Below are 18,679 nucleotides of genomic sequence, written 5' to 3'. Positions count from 1 at the left end.
GCAGCGCAGTGGGAGGACCTTCGTCTGGCCCCACTCTCCAGGGCTCTCCGTTTCGCCCAGTCCTGGGTTTGTTTACAAGCGAGCCAGTTAACCTTTATGACTTCCTGTCCTCTCCCGAAAATGAAGAGGGATGGCGGTGTTGGCTTGGAGGTCCTCTTACGACTACTGGAAGAGGCGTCCATTTGAAGTGCCTGCTGCCTGGGAGACTCTTGATTAACGTGGGCTCTTTTCCTTAACCTTCCACCCTCTCGGGATCCTTAAAGGGTTTTTCCATGAACACTCCGTCATCTAGCGGCTAATTGCATACTGTCCCATACAGTTTGCTTCTTTTTCTCCCCAAGTTCATCTTTCCTGAGCATCACAGAGTTCACAGAGGAGACACCGTACCTTATGGTTGTGACTTTACAGCCTACAAAGCGTGTCCGAAGACCCTCTGTGAGAAGCCTCTTGGGTCTTTCACTTGCCTAGCCCCCAACTCTGTACCTGTATTAGCCGACGGACGATTCTTGGTCGCAAATGCCAGTCTGTCCCCAAGTTATTTCAATGAGTGAGGATGCAGTTTCCACTTTGAAAAAAAGAGGACAGCGAATTTGCAGCAACCTAAAAAGAAAGAGTGTGACCTTGAGGGGTTTTGGTTTGTTAGATTAAATGCAGAATGATTATGGGTCCTTTCTCAAGAGAGTACTGTGGTGCCGTCTGGAAATACCTGGGGTGTGCTATGCCTTGGGAAGGGAAAACCCAAAACCTGTGATGGTTTGGTAGAGCCCATTGCTAAGCAACCGAAGCAGGTCTAGGCTGTACAGGAACAAAAATTCTTTGTTCACTATGATGAAGAATCATTCCGTGGAAACTGATTAATAGAATCAATCTTACCTGCAACATAATGTGTGTTATCCAAAGCAGCCATCCGTGGTTGTTAACTAATTATTATGGGACAGTAGCTCATAGCTTTGTTTACTTTGTCTTTTGTCATTCTTTTTCTCTTTTTTTCGTGAGTGTGTTTATGCTCATGTGTATGTGCAGGGGTGTGCATGTGGGGGGGGAGTAATATTTGTATGTGGTCTATGTGAAGATGTGTGTGTGTGTGTAGATTCCTATGAACAGTAGGCACCGAGGGTAGCGAAAGGGAAAGGGCATCACCTTCTATCACTCTTCACTTTGTTTCTTTGAGGCCCGACCTCTGCTTAACCTTGACCTCCTGTTATTCAACTACATTTACAGCCAGCAAGCCTCGGCGATCCTCCTGTTCCTGTGCCATTCAACGGTGGGAGTTATGGGGGATTCAGGACCACACCCAGCTTTTACATGGCTGCTGGAATCTGAACTGGGGTCCTTGTATTTGAGCAGCAAATACAAGAGCTCTTAAGAGGTAAGCCATTTCTCCATCCTTTAATTTTGACTTCTTGAGACAAGGTCTCATGATGTAGCCTTAAATGTCTTCAAATTTGCTATGTCGTCAAAGATGACCTTGAACTCCTCATCCTTGTGGTCTGCACCCACCTTTTTATATGCTGGGATTAGAGACAAGAGCCACTATGCCCAGCCCACAGTTTTATTTTCTATGTGTGTGTTATAAATATTACATATATTAATACATATTATAAACAAATTCTTAGAAGCTGGAGAGATAATGAAGTAGTTAAAAAAAAAGAACCAAATGCTCTCCCAGGGGACCTGGGTTCAGTTCCCAGCACCCACATGATAGTTCACAACCATCTGTAGACTCCAGCTCCAAAGGATCCGACACTGTCTCCTGGTTGCTGCAAGCACCAGGCACATGCGTGGTGCACACTCATACATGCAAGCAAAACGCCCGTATACATCAAAATAACTGAACAGATAGAAGTTTAAAAGTAAAAAGAAGGGGGCCTCACTCACCCTCAGTGGTTACCTTTAAGAGAAGGTGCTTGCTTTTTGCTGCGGTAAAACAGACAGAACAAGATAGGGAAGGCAGAGTTTATTGTGGCTCGCAGTTTGAGGGCACACAGTCCATCATACCCCAGGAGCTGGAGGCAGTCAGGGAGCAGAGAGCTAGGAATATTGCTATTTGGCACCCACTCTCCATTTCAGTCAGTCTGGGATCCCAGTCTGTGGACTGGTGCTGCTCACATGAAGGGCGGGTCCTACTACTTCATTTACCATAATCTAGCAATTCCCTCACAGACACATCCAAACCTGTATGTTTCCATTGTAATGCTAAATCTTGTCAAGCTGACAGTCAGCAGTAATGATCACAGCAGATAAGGCAACAAAAGCACATTCTAATCTCCAAGTCGGTTTCTTCTTCCTAGGAGAATGTAACCAGAAAACAACGGGGAGCCTGGAAAATGGAGTCAGGGCAGCACAGGAGAGATCTTCAAAGGGCCGTCTCACCACAAGCTCTCATGGACAGCATCTGATGCTTGCGACCATTTAGGGGGCTACTGCAATCCCCTGCTGAAGGGGAGTGGTGACGCCTAGGATGGGGAGGGTACGACACAGATAGAAATAGTGTTTGTGAATCTCAGACACACCCACTCTTCCCTCCTCCATGAGAAACTATTGCCCTTCCAAATTCGCTGGCCGTTTCCCTGATATGTTCATCTCCACATAGTACTGCCACCATCTGTCCATCACTAGGAACTCCTGAGGGAAGTTGCTTTCTGATTCATCCTCATACGGAACAAAGTGATTCTCTGAAAAGCTTATCAGACTATAAAATATTCTAAGCATAAGTCGAATTCCATCACCATTTTTTCATATATCTGAAATGTGTAGAATATATCAATAGAACGTCACCCAGTTGTATCTTTTTGGCTTTTTAGTTTTCTGCTATGATCTTAATTTTTTCTCATTCCTACCTTTTATTTTCATTTTGGGTAGGTTGAGAGACTATCATTGAGTTGAACACATACTGAGATTCTGAAGATCAATCAATGTCTTTACCAAATCAGCCAGGCTTGTGTGAATAGATTGGCTGGAAAATGACTCTATATAATTTACTATATATATATATATACTGACTCTCTCTCTCTCTCTCTCTCTCTCTCTCTCTCTCTCTATATATATATATATATATATATATATAAAATGACTCTATATAATATACTGGCCTGGCCTTGGATTATTGGTAGCATGTGCGTGCTTGTTGCCCACAGAGGTCAGAAGAGGGTATCAGATACCCAGGAGCTGGTGTTTCCATGTGGATGCTGAAAACCAAATCCAAGTTCTCTGCAAGAGCAACAAGTATTCTTAACCACCGAACCACTTCCCCGCCCTCTAGTCCCAAGATTTTCCTGTGCTCACAGACATCCAACTAAAGATGCATTTTTCAGTCTCCTCTGCAGTTAGTTGCAACATTGAGCTTTGACCAAAGGGATGTTTACTGTAAACCAGAGAGCTCAAGGGGCATCCTTTTTCATAGTTTGGAGGTCTATGAGTCCAAAATGAAGGTACTCTGTCAGTTCGGATCCTGGCGAGGGCTCCGGACTTCTCACTACAGCTTTCCATAGCAGAGGGGAGAGTAGGGTGTGATTGTTTTCCTTTTCCAACTCAGTACTCTATTCCATTGGTGAAACCTCATCCGTGACTCCATCTAGCAGAAGCTACCTCCCCCAAAGCCCCACCTCCAGATACCACTAGCACAAGGAGCTATGGTTTAATGCATGAATTTGGGGTCCAGAGGACACAGTCAGTCAGTCTATAACATCAGTTTAAACTCAATACTTAACATTAAAGATTGTTATAAAATGAGTAGGCAAGATTAGAACACCAGGGAATGCTCCTCATGGCCAGAAACATCCCAGGATGAGGAGGCTGGGGGTACAAAATCCGATAGCTCCTTTAGTCAACGTATTTCTAGGATCTCTTCGTCCACATGCGTGCCAGGGGAGATGAACGACTTTCAGCCCTGCGCACCTTGTGACTCTCATCAGGTTGCCATTGATGGCTCTGCTGTCAGGATGACATAGGATGAAGGATGTCTGCAATTGATTAAGGAAGGTGGTAATCAATTCACAGCCCCGGCCTGGAACAGTTTACATATCTTTCATGCAGAGCCATGCCAAGGTTTTAATTATTGGCACACGCACCTGGAGCGGGGTTGGTATTGACGTAGCCACTTCCCAAGGTTAAAAGAAAGGGGTGGGGCTTGTTGAGCCTCCTGTTCACAAGCACAGGCTGTGAAGAGTTTGACTTGGATAAATTATTGTAAAGGTCAATGTAATCACACCATCAGTTCTCCTGAATCTAAATAACCATGCCCGTGCAGGCTGGTTCTGTTAACACAGTCGAGTAATTAGTTATTGACAGAGCAAGGAGTGCGTAATTATTTATTACCTGAATGTGATACTGATGCGTGGCTGTGCTCATGAAGATCATCAGTCGGATACAAAGGGACAGCACGTTTATTTATCCCAGGCTTCGCGGAAGGCTGTTCTGAGTTTTCATCCCTAAGGCCAAAACAACAACGAAAAAGCTGTAACCACTTTTATCGTGAAATAAAAAATCCGTCCACTTTCTTCATTCAGTGCTTGGAGCTCTTGGGTTTGTGAGATGAATTCCTAAGCCTCTCCAAGCAAATTTGAGAAGCTTTGCTGAGGTGCAATCAAACGCTAGATTCCAGCCAGTGACTCACTGCATTAGCCCTCTGGCAACGAAAAGACATTTCTGGCCTGTGTTCTCCAGCATTCTATAATGTCATTCTTAGGAGACCATGGCAATTTCTTCTAACTGGGACTCACACTTGGTAAAAACTGGGTGATAATTATAGAAGGGCTCGTTAACAAAGGCATCACCGTCCGGGTGAACAGTTCTCTAATTAACGTCTGGGTAGTGGTTTCATACAGGGATGGATTTTATTTTTCCTCTGTGGTTCCAGAAAGGATGGCATTATAAAGGCTGTGCCAAAGGTGATTTAAACAGTGGCCAGTGGCAAACGCTCTGAAGCACAGAGAAGAAGGCTAGGTTTGGGCTTGACTTCCTGGCTTGCCTTAGAAAGCCTCAATTTCTGTTTCTGGGCCACCTTGTCAGTTCCCCCAGGACCTTTTAGTCCCTAGAGGCCAACTGCATTTGGAGCCACACTTCCATCTATCCTTATTACTAGAAAACACACGCTCAACTATGCATGTTCATACAGAAACATCGACATCCATTCGTGTGAAGGGTTTCCCCTTTGTGCTGTCTGGATGATGCAGTTTGAGCTTTTACAGGATTTCAAAAGGCACTGATGCATTCTATGTGAGTCATAACAGCAAATCATACAAGAAATATGATGACCAATGGAGATTTGGGGAAGAAATATCATACCCACTAGTAGTCACAGAGCTATAAACAAAAGTGCCTGAGGAAGTATTTGTCTCCTAACAAGTTAAATGTTTAATTACATTGATGTAGGGGTGGGGCACGTGAGCACCACAGCACATGAGGGAGGTCAGAGGACTACTTTCAGGAGTCAGTCTGTCCTTCCTCCGTGTGTGTTGTAGAATATTATTTTAACGATGTAAAGATGTGTTACATTTGTTAATGCTGCAGAGTCTTACTTTAACAGTGTGAAGGTGTGTTGCATTTGTTTCTGCTGTATTTGTTTAATTAGGAAAAGATGTGTTGCTGTTGCACCTTGCCTGCCTAATGCACCTGACTGGTCTATTAAAAAGTTAAAAAGTTAAAAAATGTCCAATAGCTAGGCAGAGGAGAGAGAGATGGGAATGGCAGGCAGGGAGAATAACAGGAAGAAAAATCTAGGCAAGAGAGAGAGAGAGAGAGAGAGAGAGAGAGAGAGAGAGAGAGAGAGAGAGAGGAGAACAAGGGAGAAAAGGAGGGGCACCCCAGGGACAAGAAGTCAAGCAGCCGGCAGCCTGGAAAAACGGTGGAAGTAAGAGACACAAAAAGAAAATGTAAAAAGCCTCGAGGCAAAAGCCAGATAAAAGCTGGGAGGTGGTGGTGCACACCTTTAATCCTAGCTCTCGGGAGGCAGAGGCAGGCAGATCTCTGAGTTTGAGACCAGCCTGGTCTACAAAAGCTAGCTCTAGGACAGACCCCAAAGCTACAGAGAAACCCCGTCTCAAAAAAAAAAAAAACAAAAATGAAACAAACAAAACAAAAAGATAAAGAGAAATAGGTTAATTTAAGGTAAAAGAACTAGCCAGAAATAAGCCTAAGCTAGGCCAAGCAGTTATAACTTATAATAATAAGTCTCCGTGTCACGATTCGGGAGCTGATTGGTGACCCAGAAGAAACATCCTGCTACACATGTGGGTACAGGAACAGAACATAGGTCATCAAGTTTGCTGGCAAGTGCCTTTCTCCACTGAACCATCTCAGCAGCCCACTCCCCTCCCCCCCAAATTAGAGAAACGTTTCATGGGAGAAACTGGGGGAGAGGAAACGCATAATCAATATATATTGTATGAAAATATTTTTTCAATTAAATAAAGGAAGGAGTTTCATTTGTGAGTCATAATACGAGTGTATAGTCTTCCCCTTTTGCCACAACCTGGACTTTATAAACGCACATGCTGTATGTAATTCTCTGCAGGAGGTGTTAGGAGAGAACCACCAGGAAGGAAAGGGCAGGGCCTGGGGAGGTTTTCCACTTCTCCGTCCTCATCTTTGCATCCATTTGCCCACCCCTTGACTCCAGAATTTTACTTCTAAGAGTTTATGTTGAAGAAGTAAAAGAGCCTGGGAGATGGTTAAGAAGGAAAGGGCATGTGCCCCTCTTGCAGAGGTCCAGAGTTTGGTTTTCAGCACCCAGCTCATGGATGCCTGCAACTCTAGCTCCAAGGGGATCTGATACCTCTGGCCTCTGAGGGCACTGACTCATACACAAACCCACAGTCATACTCATGACTTCAATAAAATAAGAGACTCTTTCAAAATTAAATATCAGAGAAGTAGGCAAAGATTTACATTCAAGGCTGTTCATCTCAGAATCATTTATTAAAATGGAAATTTCATTATAGTAAAACAATCATAACAAGAAGGCTTAATTCTTAGGGATGCTTAATTATGGAACATCTACAAGCTATTGCATACTTAATTTCACAGTGTCCTATAGGTAAACAGAAAATCCTTCATGACATATAATTAAAAGGGAAAAGCACGTACAAAAATTGAAGGGAAACTAAGTTATATGTATGAAAATATGTTTCCCCTTAGATGATGAGATAATGGAAGATTATGGGTTTTTTGAATATTTGAACACTCCAAAGTTTATAGCAATGTATTAGCATTTACTATAACAAAATACTTTTTTTGTTTAGGGCCAAATAACTTTCAAGAAAAAGGGCTCATTTAGCTTATGGTTCTGAAGTGCAGGAGTACGACACCAGAATCAACTGATCCCTGATGAGGACCTCATGGCAGATGCCATCACAGCGTTGGCAGAAGGACAGAGAGATCACATGGCAAGACAGAAATCCAGAGAAGTGGGGGTGGGGGCTCCCTCTTAAAGGACCCATCACCTTTCCTCAATACCATTCTGGGGAGCAAGCTCCCAGCCTACATACTCTTGGGGATACGTTCAAACCACATCCAAACCTTAGGAACTGTTATGAACATGTATTATGTTTGCAGTCGAAGAAAGGTATGTCACTTTTCTAAGGAAGCATGTGTAGGTGTTAGTACATAGCACAAAGGCCTAACCCTGAGTGTGAGTGGGCCACTCCTAGAAGGTGTGTTGGAGCTGAGGCCTGAAATCAACCAGGATTAACACACTGTTGGGGGGTGGTTGCCACTTCAGGCAGAAAGGGCAGCATACGCACAAAGGCCTACATTTTGGGGGCAGAATCTGGGCTCCTGTGTTGTTTGCCATACATTGCAACGCTAGCCTGGCGGTTGTTGTGTGGTCTTTCCTGTTCCCACCACCCAAACAAGGAAAGGGCACATAGACTTCCCACATAGATTCTTGCCAGATCATGGTGGTTCAACTCCACAATGGTATCAAAGGGACACAATCAGTGGAACCTTTTTTTTTTCTTCAAAGTTTGCTCTTTTCCTTGGCCAGGGATATGGGAATGAAAGCATCTCGGGCGCTTTTGGTGACACTGAAGCATGCTGTCACAGGGGTAAGTCACCTGTACTCCACTGTGTCATGCTGCCAAACTATGATGCTCAGTGGGTTTGGAGTACTAACCTAACCAGACCCGTAAGAGACATACACTACCTGCTTCCACAATCCGTTCGCCAAACTTCAGTCACATAGCTCTTTATCGACGCAAAAAATGGTGAGGCGGCTCAGCAGTTAAGACTGTTCTTGCAGAAGATCTGAGTTCGATTCCCAGCACCTGCACCAGATGACTCCCAACCACCTGGAACTCTAGGGAGACACAATATCCCTAGCCTGGGTGGGCACCTGTGCTCACGGGCACGTACAGACACACAAACATACACATAATTTAAAAACCAAAATAAAAGACTAGGAAATATTTTTAAGTATTTCTTTTAGTTTTTGACATTATAAGAAAATTCTATCATTTATCCATTCCCACACTCCAAGCCCTCCCATATACTCCTATTCCTCCCTCTCAAGTACCTTTATTTGTGTGATGCTTTCAGGGTTGACCATTTGGTACTGGATAACCAGTTGGTGTGCTCTTCCCTGGGTAAGGCTGTGTCTCCAGCTCTCAGCATTCAGAAGTTGTCTGTAGCTCTTTGTGTAGGGTCAAGGCTCCTGACAACCGAGGTTGAGGCTACAGACATTTCCCTGTCCACCTTAGCTGATCCATTGCTGCCCTTGTTCAGTTCCGGTCTAAACTGCAGTGTTGGTAAGTCTTTGTGGGAATAGCATCTGACATAAGGCTATGAAATCTTAACTTCACTGTGTGCCTACATGAGCCAGATAGTAAACTCTAGAAGGATATGTTGTTTGTAGGGAAAGAACGTCTTGAAACTTGATTACTTCAATCCAGTGTCTTTGTTAGCTCATGGACATTTCTAGTATCTAAAACCCCCTCCCCCCCCAAAAAAAAAAGAAAGAAAAGAAAGAAAGGAAGAAAGAAATGCTAAGAAGTGACAAAAACTCATTTCGGCGACAAGCATTTTGATAATCTCATTTGATTTTTACATCAGTCTCATGAGGCTGATCTCACTATTTTCATTCCCATTTTGCCCAAGTTAATCAGCAGCAAGTGGAGCCATGGCTGGAACGAAATCTTCTGGATCCCAAAACTCGACTCTCTTTCCACTTTATTGTCTTCAGTAACCTTTGTGAGGAAGAAGATTAACGTCCTGACCCCTAATGCGTGTGGTTTTATTTGACTGTTTGCGAGTTGGAGGATGAGAGAATGACAGTGTGAAGTCACCAGTTCTTAGGATGAACTCCATGAAAGAGAAGGGGAGGGTAAGAGAGGGTATGGGAGGGAAGGGAAAGGAGGAAGAGGAGGGGAGAGCAAGAAAGAAAGAGAAGAGAAGGAACCGGAGGGGAGGGGAGGGGACGAAAGAGGAGGGAAAAAGAGGGGGGGAGGGAATGGAGGGGAGGGGAGGGGAGGGAAGGGAGAGAACAAAGGACAATCCAAGCATACCAGACACTTCATCTTCCTCTGGATTTTGTAGATGTTGTGGTTGGGATTAAGAGAATCTGAGCCAGGCCCGGTGACTCAATTCCTATCATCCCACGGTTTGAGAGGAGAAAGTAGGACCAGAATCTCCAGGCCAGCCTGGGCTACATAGGAAGTTTGAGGCTAGCCTGAGCTATATGAGATCCTGCCTCAAAACAGCAACAAAAAGCCAGGATAGTGGTACAGACCCGTAATCTCAGGATTTGGGAAGGTGGGGCAGGTTGATCAGGAATTCAAGGACATCCTTGACTACTCAGAGTTGCCGGTTACCTTAGCTATGCAAAACCTCGCCTCAAAAAGAAGGGGGTGGGGGAAGAAAAATCTGAGGGAAGCCAAATGGGGATCCTGGCTTGTGTGGCCCTGCATTTTGTGTGTGACATTGGGCCACAGACCAGAATCTGATGTAAAGACCTGACAGACGGTCCCTGAAGAGGATGAGACAAATGGAACCAAGATGAAGGGTGCCAGGCTCCCTCTGCCCAGGTGAGAACTTGGACAGGGGTGGAGGAGGGCACCTCGGCTGCCCTTGCGCAGGATGAATGATGAGAGCGCCCTGGAATGACAGTGAGCAGCTGCTCTGTTTCCGCAGCGCTCACAGCTGCTACCACTGCCGGCTCTCCCGTCACCAGCTCCTTTGCCATGCAGGCTGACAGGATTGATGGCCAAGGCTCTCTCCAGCGGCACTGACGCCCTTGCCGAGAGAAAGGCCTGTAAATGTTGCTAAAGCAAGAGGGCAAAGTGCCGGGTAGGAACAACCTTGACCCGATAAAGACAGCATCAGGAAAGAGGGCTCGGGATAACCTCGAAAGAGGGTGGAGGGGGAGCCCTTCCTTCAGCGGGTGGCTTAGAGGGGGTTTCTCTAGTCTGGAGCAGAGCATAAAAAAGCACCACATAGCTGGTTTCCCGTTTAAATGCACTCTGCTTGAAGGATGTGCCTTTATTCTAGGATTATTTCCTTGGTTTCGATTTCGATGTGAACATTCAATGACATTGTACTGATAAAGATGATATCCTCCCCACTTTTACCCCCCCATACAATGTAACCGAATGTTATTGTCCAACGTTTTCATGGTGGATGTTGTTTTGAACTTTTGGTCCGTGAGATTTCAAAGCCTGGTACCCATTCCAAAGTCTGGAACTCCTTAAGAATTATTCACAGAGAAATAAAGACAGAAGACAACTTAGAAAACAACTGCATGTACCACATGGACTTCGAGAACAAATTAGGACCCAGAGGTGGAGTCGACAAGAGCATCTTTGACGCAAGTCATCCCCACCGAGCAGAAAGGAACTAAGTGATCCATCTCTGTCTGTCTTAGGAGTTTGAACTCTCTGTCCCTTTTAAAGCCATGGTGGAAGGGAGGGGATGACTCACCGAACCTTTGAGCGTGCCATGACTATCTCTAATACAGAAAGTACAGCTGATGCGAAAGACTGGGAACTGTAAAACTTCGCAGTTTTGGAAAATACTAGCCAAGGGCCAGCTGGGAAGACTTTGGACCAAAGAACAGTTCCCAGTGTTCGCAAGAATAATAACGGCAGAAGCCAACAATAGCAGCTGTTTGCGGGGGCGGGAGCGTGTAGCGCAAAAGAAGGGCGAAGGAAGAGGAGGCGCAAACAAATAATGAAAACTCCCCAGCAGCTATCAGACCGGCAGCCGTGAACGCTCCTGAGCGGTGGGGCACAGCCTGCACCCTCTGCCTGTGGACGCTGCTGCGCAGGGGCACAGCCTGCACCCTCTGCCTGGGCTCCGGGACCCAGGCCGGAAACGAAGTGAGATCTGTTAGAAACACGGAAAGCTTGGACTTGAGTGTAGGAGGAGAGGGTGGAAGACGTCTTGAATCTCAGCCTGAGAATAACCTAAGTATGAGCGCACCGACATACGAAATGAAAAGTTGTTCACGGTCCCTGAAAGTTGATCATATTCGTTCATTTGTCCCACGTGTATGATTTCCTTTGGGAAGAAAAATGATTGGGGAGTAGTTAGGAAAAGTAACTATAATTTATTAGACTCTAATTATTGAGGCCACGTATGGTGATACACACCTTTAATTGCAGCACTCGGGAGGCAGTGGCAGGTAGATTTCTGTGAGTTTGAGACCAGTTTGGATTATGTAGAGAGTTCCAGGCCAGCCAGAGTTACCTGGTGACACCCTGTCTTAAAATCATCATCATCATCATCCAACTGAGGGTCAGAAATCATGTTTAAAACGTTACATATTATCTCCTAGTATTCAAACAACTGCATTCTGAGGCAGGGCCCAATTTTCCCAGTGACAGTACTGAAACTGAGTAACAGTAAGGTGGGCTGTCGTTCCGATCTTAAATGTCCACCCATTAAAGCCTTACTCCTCAGGGTGACGCTATTGGAGATGGGGAGTGTGCCCTCAAATGGGTCTGCAGGACCCACGCCTTTCCTCTTCCGCCTTTTGGCTTCCCAGCCTTGAGATGAACAGTGCCGGCACGACACACTGCCTCACCACAGGCTCCAACGCGATGAGCTAAACAGCCACGGACTGGCGCTTCCAAAACTGCAAGCCAAAAGGAATTGTTTCGATAAGTTGATCATCTTGGGTGTCCTGCTATGACAGATAGGATACCTAATTAATGCAGATGCTTATCCCAGATGTTACAACTATTGTCAGGCGTCAAGTACGGGAGCTAGGGAGCTCTCTTCCCTCGCAAGCAAGAGGGCTGATGTGGAGAGTCAAAGTACCCACATAAAACCTTCCATGCCTTCCCAGTACTAGGAAGGGAGGGAGCAGAGCAGGGGACTCCCTGGCTTGTTAGAATAACTAGAATTGGTGACTTCGGCCTCAATAGTTATAATGGAGACAGTGGAGAGTGATCAAAGGAGGCACCCAACATCCACTTTGGGCCTCCGTATACACGCACAAAGGTACACACCCACGCACACACACACATACACACATACATGTGAACATGCATACACACATGGACGCCACACAGACGCCTGCGTTCGTACGCACACATGCACGCAGGCATGTGCACAAGAGGAAAAAAATGAATTAAGTATACACTTAACCACTGCTTTCACTAACCAACCGGCTGTGGGCACAATGAATGACCCTAAAACCGAGGTGAGGCGAATGCTTTTCTCGGAATTCCTCCTATCGGTGCCTCTTTCGCCACTTGTGCTGCTGATGCCAAACTCCTGGACCTGTTCTTCCTTGTGCTTTCACGTGATCTTACAAAGTCATTTCTGTGTTACGCTACTTAGGAGTTGAGCTGACCAAACAGGATATGGAGGACAAAAGAATAAATCCCCTTGCTGGGGAGTGGTGGCACCTTTAATCCCAGCATTTAGATAGCAGAGGCAGGTGGACCTCTGAGTTTGAGACCATCTGGGTTTGAGGTGTGAGTTCCAGGACAGCCAGGGCTACACAGAGAAACCTGTCTTGGAAAAGAGAGAGAGAGAGAGAGAGAGAGAGAGAGAGAGAGAGAGAATTCCTCTGCCAGGTAGCGATAACAGCCTCATCTGCCTCATCCTCATTAACAGCCTGTGAAAAGGTGAAAAGGGGCCCCATTCTTTCCCAGGACCTAATCCACCACTACACTATGTCTACTGCGCAGGCTGTTGCTGTAGGTTTGAGGAGATGTGAATTGAAGAAAATCGCTAAAAGAAAGACAGCAAAAAAAGGAAACAGGATTGTTGACGTTGGCCAATAACATGCTCGATAAAAATGAAAAACAGGGAACAATTTTGCGGGGGAAAAGACCTAACAAAGTAGGAAGACACAGAAAACAAAACTGGTTACAAAAATATCGCTGAAAAACTCAGTAACCGAGAATAGTATCCCAAAGAGCACAGCAGGAGAACAACTCGATCTCCCTGCTGAGCTGGGAGATGGAGCTTGAGGGCCACGGCTGCGTCATATCCAGAAGGACTAAAATGCTGAAAGTGTTTCGGGTGTTTAGAGACCTAGAGGGTGTGCACGTCTGAAAGGAAGCACAAACAGCAGCCCTGGAAGGGAGACAAACAAGCAAACGTGACAGAGGTCGTGAAAATGTCTAAAATCATCAGAGAATTCAGACTTGCAGGAGAATTAAAGGAATCTTCTTTCAACTTGAGGGGGGACTTGATAGATTGCGTTAGATTGAAGCTTATAGCTAACTAAATTGTCTCTCTTCTATTAAGAGTACTGTAGGGAACGTAAGAGTCAGGTTTGTGAAACTAAGATCAAAACTAGAATCAAAAGAGGAGTAGAGATGGATGTTATCGCAGGAAGGCAAACGGCTTAGGAATACTTTCCAGATAAAATGAAATTTAATGCCCCAAAGCACAAAAAACAGGGAGCTGTATATTAGAAAAAGGTACCGAGCTTAATAAATACAGTAACCGTGTTCCACCGAATCCAGCACTAGAAAATAATGGCAGAGCTATCATCAGAAAGAGAAGACTAACGAACCAAAGAAGGGTTGTTTGAAATGGTAAGCAAAACAGACACAACCTTCACGGATTAGCTCTCCATCACGGTGACGAAATCCTTGAGAAAAATCCAACTTCTGAGGAGGAAAGCTGATGTGGGCTCAGGCTTTCGGACATTTCAGTTTGAGGTTGTTCTGTCTTCGTAGTTTCGGGCCTGTGGCAGCACAGGGCACCATAAGGACCTAACCTCCTCCTATGTTTCTTGAAGGTTCCACCTCTCCTCTATAGAGCCACAGTCTGGGGTTCAAGCCTTACATATGTGAACCTTTGGAGGATACTTAAGGCCCAAACTATAGAACCTGCTAAGACTGATCAATAAGAAATAAGGGTAAAAATTACCTGTGGTGGCAGGAGATGGCTCAGTGGGCAAAGGCATTTGTCATCAAACCTGGCAACCTAATTCTGGTACCCAGGACCCTCATAGTGAAAGTAAAGAACCTGCATTTCCACACACCTGCACACAAATCAATCAATCAATCAATCAATCAATGTTTTGTAAATGATCTATATGATTTTACCATTAAATGTCCATTTTACGCTTATTCTGTAAGGATCTAGACATTATTTAAGAACTCTATCAAGCAAATTGATATTACTGTCCATACTGTAAACAAAACGGGAATGGGATCTCTGAGAAAAGTCAAAATTGTTCATGAATGGCAGGGCCCCACGTGGATGGTGAGTGGAGACAGACCGTGGCACCAGACACAGGGAAACTTGTTCGGTGAGATCTGTGAGTGTGCTTTGAGGAAAGATAATAAAGTCAGATCTTCCTCTGCTCCCCATAACTCTTGTCATTTGGTTTGGATTGCTTCATGTTAAAAGGAAGCAGGGCTGATATGCAAGCGTATGCCGAATCTCCACCTTCTCACACTCGGGAAGCAGAGGCAGGGGAGTTACGAGTTAGAGACCAGCCTGGGATGTGGAGGGAGGACCTCATTTCATAAAACAGTAGGAGAACGAAGGGGAGGGAGAACGGAGGGTGGAAGAGAGTGACCAATAACTAGGTAAACAGATGATTATTACTCTGGATTGATTCAGGGAAGAATTTTGTAGTAAAAGCATAAGAAAAGAAATAGCAATGGGGGAACTCTGAATGTTTTGCCTTTATTAAAATGAATTTTTAAAAAATATGTCTATCAAAAATCCATGAAAATTAGCCAGGCATTGGTGGTGCACACCTTTAATTGAAGCAGTCAGGAGACAGCACTCAGAAAAGGCTGGTGGACTCTGTGAGTTCAAAGCTAGCCAGGTGTACGGAGCTAGTTCCAGGACAGCCAGGGCCACACAGAGAAATCCTGTCTCAAAATAATAATAATAATAATAATAATAATAACAATGACAATAATAATGATTCATGGAAACTAAATGCACAGAGGCTGGAGAGATGGCTCAACATCTAAGAACCCTGGCTGCTCCGCCAAAGAACCCAGGCCTGATTCCCAGAACTCACATGACAGCTCACAACTGTCTGCAACTCTAGTCCTGGGACATCTGACACCTTTGTGGTCCCTGCAGGCACCGGGCACATATGTAGTACACAAGCACACATGTGGGAAAATCACTCATATGCATAAAATAGTGATAAAGTATTTTTAATTAAATGCACAAAACAAATGCGAAATAATATTTTCAACTGAAACTCTAAAAGGAAAATAGAAACAATATATCATTCATGCAAATAAATACAACACAAAAATAGATCTTATTGAAAAACTAGCAAAAGCAAAAAAATTTTGTAATCCGGCAAGAAAATACAATTGTCTAATAAATGTGGTATTAGTCATGGTTCTCTAAAGGAGCAGAAGAAAAAGCACTCACTCTCAAAATAATATAAAAATGCAAATTAAACTCGAAATGTCCTATCTGCATATTAGTAAACATTCTTACACACTTCTCCCTGGAAAAGAGATTGATCCCACTTCTTAGAAAGCAATTTTATGTCAAGAGTCTTTTAACTGAGTAACTCCTCTTCTAAGCTGGTATTCTTGAGGGTGGGAATTACACATTCTTCAAAATGGGGTGGTGAATTTATTCATCCTTATGGTGGTGGCGATATTCTATGAGACGATGTCTCTGAACACTGGGGGCTGACACATCGTACGGACCCATGAACCACCTGTTCACTGGCCCTGGAAATCAGTGGGGCAGCTTAGAAATGAATGAGCTTAAATTGTGACTTGGAAGAATGCGTAGCCTAGAAAGTAAGAATGACCTCCCTGATGTAAGGCCAAAACCATGTCGTCCTGTTCCCTCAACCCCCCCCCACCACCACCACCGTGTGTGTGTGTGTGTGTGTGTGTGTGTGTGTGTGTGTGTGTGTGACCTCACAGGCAAATACATGGAAAGACCAAAGCACAGAGAACCAATGCATCCGCTGTGATGAACTTGAGAAGAAGGTGGAATGTGCAGGGCGAGCCACTTTGGAATGGAATTGTGGGATTGTAGGAATTATTTCAGACCTAGGTATGTTTTAAAACTACTTGTGCGTCAGAAGGAAAGGGGGCTGATAAGATAGCTCGGGGGACAAAGGAGCATACTGCTGAGCCTGTGAACCTGAACCTGATACCCGGAACCCACGTGGTGGCAGGAGACAACCTCAAGGGCATGTGTGCTTTGTCGCGCATGTACCTACACACATCATGGACACACACGGCATTAAAAAAACAGGCAGGGGAGAAGAATGTCGGCTGAACAGTATAACACACACCCGTAGGCCCAGTAGGGGGCTTAGGTGGGTGACTCACCTGCTTCTAGAAGTTTGACATGAGTCTGAGAAATACCTAAATAAATAAGAAAAAGAAGTCGAGCGGTGGTGGCTCACGTCTTTAATCCCAGCACTCAGGAAGCAGAGGCAGGCGGATCTCTGTGAGTTCGAGGCCAGCCTGGTCTACAGAGCGAGTTCCAGGACAGTCGGAGCTGTTAAACAGAGAAACCCTGTCTCGAAAAACAAAAAACAAAAACAAATACTTCCTAGATGACGTATATGTAAAGTTAGTGATTGCATCATTTGTAATAAGAAAGAATAATCTCATGTAGATATTAATTGGGGTTTTTGTTTATTTTGTTTTGCTTTTTAAGACAGGGTCTCCCTATGCAGCTGTCTTGGAACTCTCTATGTAGACCAGGATGGTTCCAAATTCACTGAGATCCACCTACTGCTGCCTCTGGCATCCTGAGACTAAAGGCATGCCTCACCACACCCAACTTAAAGTCATTTTTTTAAGTTGACAAGAAATATTAGAAGCTATTAAATGAAACAAGACTCAGTGCAGAAGTTGCATATTTATCTTATAAGAAGCATTAAAGAGAATTACCATTTCTGATGATCTGAAACCTGAAGTCTCATGGACATGGGGAGAGGCAATCCCGGGCTACCAGTTCTTACAGCTAGCAGGATTTGACATGTGCCAACTAATAAACCCACATCCTTTACTGCCTTCAACCAAAGCCAGGGTCTTTGAAATGCTAAGCAAGCACTCTACCGCTAAGCTATACATCCCCAGTCCTGAGCTATCTTCTGTCGTAACCACAGCAGCGCCAGGTACCAAACAATTGATAAACAATTCATGAGCCTCAAAGACCATACTCTGAAGTCACTCCTACCAGGCAACCCTAACCCTGCTCACCCTTCATCAGCCATTCTTCCCTGAGAAGCTGCAGCAAAGTCTCTTGCCCGAGTTTTCCCCTTGACCCCTTTACTCCCTGACCGCCCTGATATTTCCCCATGTGGCCTTTGATGTTTCCCCACGGCTTGGTCGTCTTGGGAGCCATAAGTTACAAACTGTCCTGTCCTCAGACTTATTTCTTAAGTTGCTGACCTCACAATATTTGAATAATAATAAAAGTCTTCATCCCAAGGCAATTAGCAATTTTAAAATTATCTACAGATTTTAAAAAACAGCTAATAGTCTTACTGGTAAACTTTATAGATTTTTAAAATAATAATCATTATTATTACTTCCTCAGAAACTCACAAAAGGTATAAGAGACAAGAGACTGCCTCCCAACTCCTTCAGAGAGTCTATCATGCTGCTGAGAACCAAACAAGACAGAGATAGCAAGAAAAAAAAAACTAATATATCGTCACAAAATCCTCAACAAGTATAAACAATACTAAACCAACAACATACAGAAGGAATTATTAGGCAGATACAGGGCCACCCACTTGTACACCTGTTCTCACAAGGTTAAAGCAGGAGGAGCACAAACAGCTAAATGTTGGATAATTCCATCTGCATGACATGAGCAGAGCAGGCAAGTCTAGACAGGCAGAAAATAAGTAAGTGGTTGCCTGGGGTTGGCTAGGGCTAGAGTACATGGGAAATAGAAATTGTCCAAGGGTAGGAGGGATAAACGTTCACAAAATAATTGTGTGCATAAGCAACTGTATAGCAAAACTCCTCGAATTTATTCTATAATTTAAATGGGTGGTTGTATGGCACATAAGTTATAATAAATAGCTGATGCTTTAAAATACAGAAAATATCAAACTATTTGTTATGTTATTCAAACCTGTCTCGGGCATGTGACAGACAGCCCCGTTTCATCTGAGTGTGTGGGTACGCGCCAACATGCGTGCCAGCTCAGAAAAGAGCTGCCCACTCGAGTCTGTTACTATAGTCTGGGAGGTTTTTCTCCATAGGCATTCTGTGTTTTCTATTATCGCAACATGCCATAGCATGAAAAGCAT

At 44.5% G+C, this 18,679-nt stretch overlaps 1 long non-coding RNA gene across 1 annotated transcript; it reads right to left on the bottom strand.

The window, feature by feature from the left end:
* Positions 1-3,623: 3,623 nt before the first annotated feature.
* LOC146889760 (uncharacterized) lies at positions 3,624-4,540 on the bottom strand. Its single transcript, XR_014999739.2, has 2 exons — positions 4,318-4,540; positions 3,624-3,962 (listed from the first exon to the last, which is right to left on the bottom strand). It is a non-coding gene; the product is annotated as an uncharacterized LOC146889760 (long non-coding RNA).
* Between the last annotated feature and the right edge of the window lie 14,139 nt (positions 4,541-18,679).

The sequence above is a fragment of the Myodes glareolus genome, chromosome 26, assembly GCF_982192425.1.
Source record: "Myodes glareolus chromosome 26, mMyoGla1.1, whole genome shotgun sequence".
NCBI lineage: Eukaryota > Metazoa > Chordata > Mammalia > Rodentia > Cricetidae > Myodes > Myodes glareolus.
This window is presented reverse-complemented; position numbering and strand designations above follow the sequence as displayed.